This window comes from Leuresthes tenuis, unplaced genomic scaffold (genome assembly GCF_036924035.1).
Source record: "Leuresthes tenuis unplaced genomic scaffold, fLeuTen1.0.hap1 SCAF_22, whole genome shotgun sequence".
NCBI classification, from domain to species: Eukaryota; Metazoa; Chordata; class Actinopteri; order Atheriniformes; family Atherinopsidae; genus Leuresthes; species Leuresthes tenuis.
In genome coordinates, this window is record NW_027325376.1 from 29,853,938 (window position 1) to 29,861,669 (window position 7,732).

General features: G+C 43.2%; 1 non-coding gene across 1 annotated transcript; it reads right to left on the minus strand.

Moving 5' to 3' along the window:
* Positions 1 to 6,334: 6,334 nt before the first annotated feature.
* LOC140282471 (U5 spliceosomal RNA) lies at positions 6,335 to 6,448 on the minus strand. The gene has a single exon (XR_011909901.1). It is a non-coding gene; the product is annotated as a U5 spliceosomal RNA (small nuclear RNA).
* Between the last annotated feature and the right edge of the window lie 1,284 nt (positions 6,449 to 7,732).

Sequence of the window (7,732 nt, forward strand, 5' to 3'; positions counted from 1 at the left end):
TTTCCTGACATGATTCCTTAAAAATGGGTAAAAAAAGGTGCGAATGCCCAACCATACATTATCAAAAGCAGGTGTGAATGTCAGATCATAATTTGCAAAAAGCTGATGAGAAAGGTTGAGAATGCCCGACTATACACCATCAAATGCGGGAGCGGAGGTGTTCGGCTGTGAGTAGGTGTGAATGTCAGACCATAATTGCTGAAAAATGTGTTAGAAAAGGTAAAAATGCCGGACCATACATCATCAAAAGCGGGAGAGGTGGTGTTCGGCTGCAAAAAGGTGTGAATGTTCGACTAAAGTTTGTAAAAAGCGGGTAAGACAAGGTACGAATGCCTGACAGTGTATGATCAAAAGCAGGAGCGGAGGTGTTCAGCTGCAAGATGGTGTGAATGTCCATCAATAATTGCTAGAAAACATGAAAGAAAATTTTCCAAAATCAAACCGCACATGATCATAAGTGGGAGAGGAGGTTTTCAGCTGCAAGAAGGTGTGAATGTCCACCTATAATTCCTGAAAAATGGGTAAAAAAAAGGTGCGAATGCCCAACCATACATCATCAAAAGTAGGAGTGGATGTGTTCGGCTACAAGAAGGTGTGAACGTCCAACCAAAGTTTGTAAAAAGTAGTTAAGAAAAGGTTCGAATATCCAACCAAACTGTTTGACTGCAAGTAGGTGTGAATGTCAGATCATAATTTGCAAAAAGCTGATGAGAAAAGGTGAGAATGCCCGACTATACACCATCAAATGCGGGAGCGGAGTTGTTCGGCTGTGCGTAGGTGTGAATCTCCAACCATAATTGCTGAAAAATGTGTTAGAAAATGTAAGAAATCCGGTCCATACATCATCAAAAGCGAGAGAGGTGGTGTTCGGCTGCAAGTAGGTGTGAATGTCCAGCCATACAAGTATGTTGGAGAGGAAGCTGTGAATAGCCGACCATAGTTTGCAAAAAGCGGGTGAGAAAAGGTGCGAATGTCCAGCCATACATGATCAAAACAGGGAGCGGAGGTGTTTGGCTGCGACAAGGTGTGAATGTCCACCCATAATTAATGAAAAGCGGGCAACAAGTAGGTTCGAATGCCCAACCATACATCATCAAAAGCAGGAGTGGATGTGTTCGGCTACAAGAAGGTTTGAATGTCCGAGCATAGATTGTAAAAAGCAGGTAAGAAAAGGTTTGAATGCCCGAACATACACCATCAAAAGAGGGAACGGAGGTGTTCCGCTGTAAGAAGGTGTGAATAGCCGACCATAGTTGGTAAAAAGCGGATAAAAAAAGGTGAAAATACCCGACTGTATACAATCAATAGTGGGAGCGGAGTTGTTCGGCTACAAGAAGGTGTGAAACTCCGACAATGGTTTGTAAAAAGCGGGTAAGAAAAGGTGCGAATGCCCTACAATGTATGATCAAAAGAGGGAGCGGAGGTTTTCGGCTACAAGAAGGTGTGAAAGTCCACCAATGGTTTGTAAAAAGCGGGTAACAAAAGATTCGAATGCCCGACTATTAACCATCAAAAACGGGAGCGGAGGTGTTCAGCTACAAGAAGGTGTGAAAGTCCACCCATGGTTTGTAAAAAGCGGGTAAGAAAAGGTTCGAATGCCCGAATATACACCATCAAAAGCGGAAGCGGAGATGTTCGGCTGCAAGAAAGTGTTAACGTCCGACCATGGTTTGTAAAAAGCGGGTACGAAAAGGTTCGAATGCCCAAGTATATACCATCAAAAGCGGAAACGGAGGTGTTCGGCTGCAAGAAGGTGTGAACTTCCGACCAAAGTTTGTAAAAAGCAGTTAAAAAAAGGTTCGAATATCCAACCAAACATAATCAAAAGCGGGAGCAGAGCTGTTCGACTGCAAGTAGGTGTGAATGTCCAGCCATAATTACTCACAAACGGGTAAGAAAAGGTAGTATTGCCAGACCATACATGATCAAAACAGGGAGTGGAGGTGGTTCAGCTGCATGAAGGTGTGAATGTCCGACTAAAGTTTAAATATATTAACAAAAGCGGGAGGACAGGTCTTCGGATTAGAGTGGTTGAGAATTTCCAACCATAATCTATAAAATGCGGTGAAAAAAAAGGTGTGATAGAACACTAAAAGGTGGAGTGGAAGTGTTCGGCTGCAAGAAGGTGTGAATGTCCGACCATAATTGCTGAAAAATGTGTTAGAAAAGGTAAGAATGCCGGACCATACATCATCAAAAGCGGGAGAGGTGGTGTTCGGCTGTGCGTAGGTGTGAATCTCCAACCATAATTGCTGAAAAATGTGTTAGAAAATGTAAGAAATCCGGTCCATACATCATCAAAAGCGAGAGAGGTGGTGTTCGGCTGCAAGTAGGTGTGAATGTCCAGCCATACAAGTATGTTGGAGAGGAAGCTGTGAATAGCCGACCATAGTTTGCAAAAAGCGGGTGAGAAAAGGTGCGAATGTCCAGCCATACATGATCAAAACAGGGAGCGGAGGTGTTTGGCTGCGACAAGGTGTGAATGTCCACCCATAATTAATGAAAAGCGGGCAACAAGTAGGTTCGAATGCCCAACCATACATCATCAAAAGCAGGAGTGGATGTGTTCGGCTACAAGAAGGTTTGAATGTCCGAGCATAGATTGTAAAAAGCAGGTAAGAAAAGGTTTGAATGCCCGAACATACACCATCAAAAGAGGGAACGGAGGTGTTCCGCTGTAAGAAGGTGTGAATAGCCGACCATAGTTGGTAAAAAGCGGATAAAAAAAGGTGAAAATACCCGACTGTATACAATCAATAGTGGGAGCGGAGTTGTTCGGCTACAAGAAGGTGTGAAACTCCGACAATGGTTTGTAAAAAGCGGGTAAGAAAAGGTGCGAATGCCCTACAATGTATGATCAAAAGAGGGAGCGGAGGTTTTCGGCTACAAGAAGGTGTGAAAGTCCACCAATGGTTTGTAAAAAGCGGGTAACAAAAGATTCGAATGCCCGACTATACACCATCAAAAACGGGAGCGGAGGTGTTCAGCTACAAGAAGGTGTGAAAGTCCACCCATGGTTTGTAAAAAGCGGGTAAGAAAAGGTTCGAATGCCCGAATATACACCATCAAAAGCGGAAGCGGAGATGTTCGGCTGCAAGAAAGTGTTAACGTCCGACCATGGTTTGTAAAAAGCGGGTACGAAAAGGTTCGAATGCCCAAGTATATACCATCAAAAGCGGAAACGGAGGTGTTCGGCTGCAAGAAGGTGTGAACTTCCGACCAAAGTTTGTAAAAAGCAGTTAAAAAAAGGTTCGAATATCCAACCAAACATAATCAAAAGCGGGAGCAGAGCTGTTCGACTGCAAGTAGGTGTGAATGTCCAGCCATAATTACTCACAAACGGGTAAGAAAAGGTAGTATTGCCAGACCATACATGATCAAAACAGGGAGTGGAGGTGGTTCAGCTGCATGAAGGTGTGAATGTCCGACTAAAGTTTAAATATATTAACAAAAGCGGGAGGACAGGTCTTCGGATTAGAGTGGTTGAGAATTTCCAACCATAATCTATAAAATGCGGTGAAAAAAAAGGTGTGATAGAACACTAAAAGGTGGAGTGGAAGTGTTCGGCTGCAAGAAGGTGTGAATGTCCGACCATAATTGCTGAAAAATGTGTTAGAAAAGGTAAGAATGCCGGACCATACATCATCAAAAGCGGGAGAGGTGGTGTTCGGCTGCAAAAAGGTGTGAATGTTCGACTAAAGTTTGTAAAAAGCGTGTAAGACAAGGTGCGAATGCCCGACAATGTATGATCAAAAGCGGGAGCGGAGGTGTTCAGCTGCAAGAAGGTCTGAATGTCCATCAATAATTGCTAGAAAACATGAAAGAAAATTTTCGAATATCAAACCGGAAATGATCATAAGCGGGAGAGGAGGTGTTTAGCTGCAAGAAGGTGTGAATGTCCACCCATAATTACCGAAAAATGTGTAAGAAAAGGTGCGAATGCCCAACCATACATCATCAAAAGCAGGAGTGGATGTGTTCGGCTACAAGAAGGTTTGAATGTCCGACCATAGTTAGCAAAATGTGGGAAAGAAAAGGTTAAAATACCCGACTGTACACAATCAATAGCGGTAGCGGAGTTGTTCAGCTAAGAGAAGGTGTGAAAGTCCGACCATGGTTTGTAAAAAGCGGGTAAGAAAAGGTTAAAATACCCGACTGTACACAATCAAAAGAGGGAGCGGAGTTGTTCAGCTAAGAGAAGGTGTGAAAGTCCGACCATGGTTTGTAAAAAGCGGGTAAGAAAAGGTTCGTATGCCCGAATATACACCATCAAAAGCGGAAGCGGAGGTGTTTGGCTGCAAGAAGGTGTGAATGTCCAGCCATAATTACTCACAAACGGGTAAGAAAAGGTAGTAATGCCAGACCATACATGATCAAAACAGGGAGCGGAGGTGGTTCAGCTGCAAGGTGTGAATGTCCGAATAAAGTTTGTAAAAAGCGGGTAAGACAAGGTGCGAATGCCGGACAATGTATGATCAAAAGAGGGAGCGGAGGTGATCAGCTGCAGGAAGGTCTGAATGTCCAACCATAATTTGTAAAAACCGGAAAGAAAAGGCTCAACAGCCCGACTATACACCATCAAAAGCGGGAGCAGAGGGGTTCAGCTGCAAGAAGGTCTGAATGTCCATCAATAATTGCTTTAAAAGTTGAAAGAAAATTTTCGAATATCAAACCACACATGATCATAAGCGGGAGGGGAGGTGATCGGCTGCAAGAAGGTGTGAATGTCCTCCCATAATTCCTAAAAAATGTGTAAAAAAAAAGGTGCGAATGCCCAACCATACATTATCAAAAGCAGGTGTGAATGTCAGATCATAATTTGCAAAAAGCTGATGAGAAAGGGTGAGAATGCCCGACTATACACATGTAAAGCTGTATATCTTCTAAAAGGTCATACCTGTCATTTTTTCCATTGAAACCATAAATATTTAAGAGGTTAAAGTCTTGCCCCATAAAATTCAAGTGTGCTAAAAGTGCCCGTCCGTCTCTCACCACTGTGCTACCTTTCACCAGAACATGCGGATTTTTAATTAGAATGGCCACACCATCATTTTTATTTTTATTTGAGCCACTCCATATCGATAAATGGGGCCACATTTCCTCCCATTGTCTATGGTTTTTTTTAAAAAGGTAGTCCACATTCTTGTATTAAAAACACATCTGATTTTATGGAGTCTAAGAAGGATAAAATACTCTGGGCTCTTGTCTTTGATTTCACACTTCTCACATTTAGTGTTGAGAAGGTGAGAACCATTAAAAGGATAAAGGAAAGTAGGTATGTCATTTTCGTTTTTCTAAGTTATCAAAACAAATTACACACTCAGGTTATTTCTTGGGAAACTTGCTCTTCCTTCATTTCTTTAGGTGAAAAGTGAGTAGGGTGATCTATATTTCCTTTTCGGACTCTCGGTGTTGGCCTCTGACACAATGTTGCATTTAACTTTGAGTCCCTGGGGGTTGATTGCAGAGCTAAAGTTAAAAAGGAGACCTCATTTGGTGAGTCGGAGGGGAAGACTCTTGGTTCTTCCACTGAAGAACTGTCTGAAAGGGACCTAACCCTTCCCCTCTTCTCTGATACCACTGGGGAATCAGAGGACAACTCAGATGCCGTCCTCTTCGGCTGTTGACCTTCAGGGAGGTGAGTATCTTCACTAGACTCACCTGTCTGCTCTTCCTCCTCATTTAGCGTAGCTCCACCCTCTGCCTGTGAATTCTCACAGACTTCAGCACTGAGTGGTGAGGCCTCTACAGGCCCCTCCCCTTTTTGCTCCTCACTTCCAATCCAAGCTTTTGGCGGGAAGTTTGAATTTATTGGGTCAACCTCTTCACTTTGTTCACCAACTGCCACCTCTTTGTTGGCTTGACTGTGGCTTTACCGTCTTTAATTTGTTGGCAAAAGATTTAGGGCAATCTCTGAAGAGGTGATTTAATTCTCCACAGAGATTACATTTCCTGCCATTTGGACACTCTCGAAAAGTGTGCCCAATTTCTCTGCACTTCCCACATATCACCTTGGTACAAGCCTCAACCAGGTGCCCATGCTCACCGCACTTGCGGCAGAGCATGGGCTGCCCCTGGTAGTGGATGAAACCTCGGTTTTCGAGGTGGCCAGAGTGTCACTTTGCACATCCGCCCACCCGCTGCACTGAGCACTCTTCAGCCCTTTTAAATGGTATAACTTTGCACTCCCCCACGCTCCAGCAAGCACCATTCAAGCAACAACTTTGCACTCCAGCTTCGAACATCGGCACAGTCGCAACAAGTAAGGCGACTCTACTCAGAGAAGTCACTCTGCACACTAACAAGATTACTTTTGCACAGACAGAAAGGGCTTCACCTGCAGAGGTAAAGCCTGCCAAAAATAGACACAACTCATTAGTGCTGCTCTCCACGGAAGTCTTTAGTAAAAGGCGAAAGACTTCTACGTTATGAAGAGAAACCAGAGTACGATTATCCATCACTTCGGGAGCAGGGCATCAGGCTAGTTGGCATAGCCACCTTCCCCATGGTGAGCTTTGCTTGGTTGAGACGCTTGCTCCCCCCCCCTTGCTCCTCGGCTGACCAAGTAGGAACAATCGGACCCTATTCGATGGCTGCCTTGTCTTTTACTCTGTGCAAAAGACAAGGCAGCAACAAAAACACCACGGGAACACCGTATTGAGGCTTTGTTCTGACCGCTCATTCTGTGTCGCGTTTCTTTCAAGCAATTCTCCCGGTTAGCCCCTTGGGATTTTATCTATAAAATTAATTCCTTCACTCAAACTATGTTAAAACTGCTTTGTCCTTCATATTTACCATGTCTAGAAAGATTTAAACAAAAAAAAACAAAGTTGTACTTTGCAGTAAAAGAAAGAGCAGATCTAAAGTTTCAGGAATCCGAGAATAAGCTTACTTTCATGAGTTCGTCACGATTTCGGATTTTGCTATAAAATGAATTCCTTCACTCAAACTAAATTAAAACTGCTAAACCGCTAATCTGTTACATGTAAGGCAGATGTCAAATTCACCGAAATAGGATCTAAGGGTATTCGGCCAATCGAGCTGTAGCAGCTTCGGTAAAAGAGTATAAGTTGAAGAGTTTGTGAATAAAGGTGTGCGCACACATAGTGAGCTGTAGGAAAATAGGCAGGGAGCAATGCCGGCTGGGGTATATGTTCTTGTATGTTGTCTGACTGTTTGATTTGAATGTGTTGTGTAAGTGTCCTGTTGAATGTTACATGTTTGGGCTTTGACACGCTTCACTGTGGTTGTTAACTGTGTGGTGTGTCCTGAAATGTTATATGTTCGGGCTTTGTGACATGCTTAATGCTTGTCAGTAGCTACCCACTTATTCATATATAGCAACTGACAACATAAGAAGTTCGGACATACTTTGATAGTAGTTGTAGAAGTATCCTTATTGATAATAGATAAACTAATTCATAGTGATAGAACAGTAGATGAACAGGTGTATGATTGCTGACGGCAGAGCAATACTGCCAAACTTATGAGTTCTTGTGGCAAACTTGATTCAGTGTCTTGACGTGTATACGCTGTTTCGCTGACTTGATTGTCATAAGAAACAAAGTGTGTTTGATAAGATCCGACCATTTTATTACGGGAGGATCAGTATGTATGTATTCTGATGTGACTGATAAACCCATTCGTATCTTAAGCATAATCTAATACGAGAGACAACGCCCTGGCACACCATCAAAAAAAAAAAAGAGAGAGCGGTTTTGTGTCCCCACAG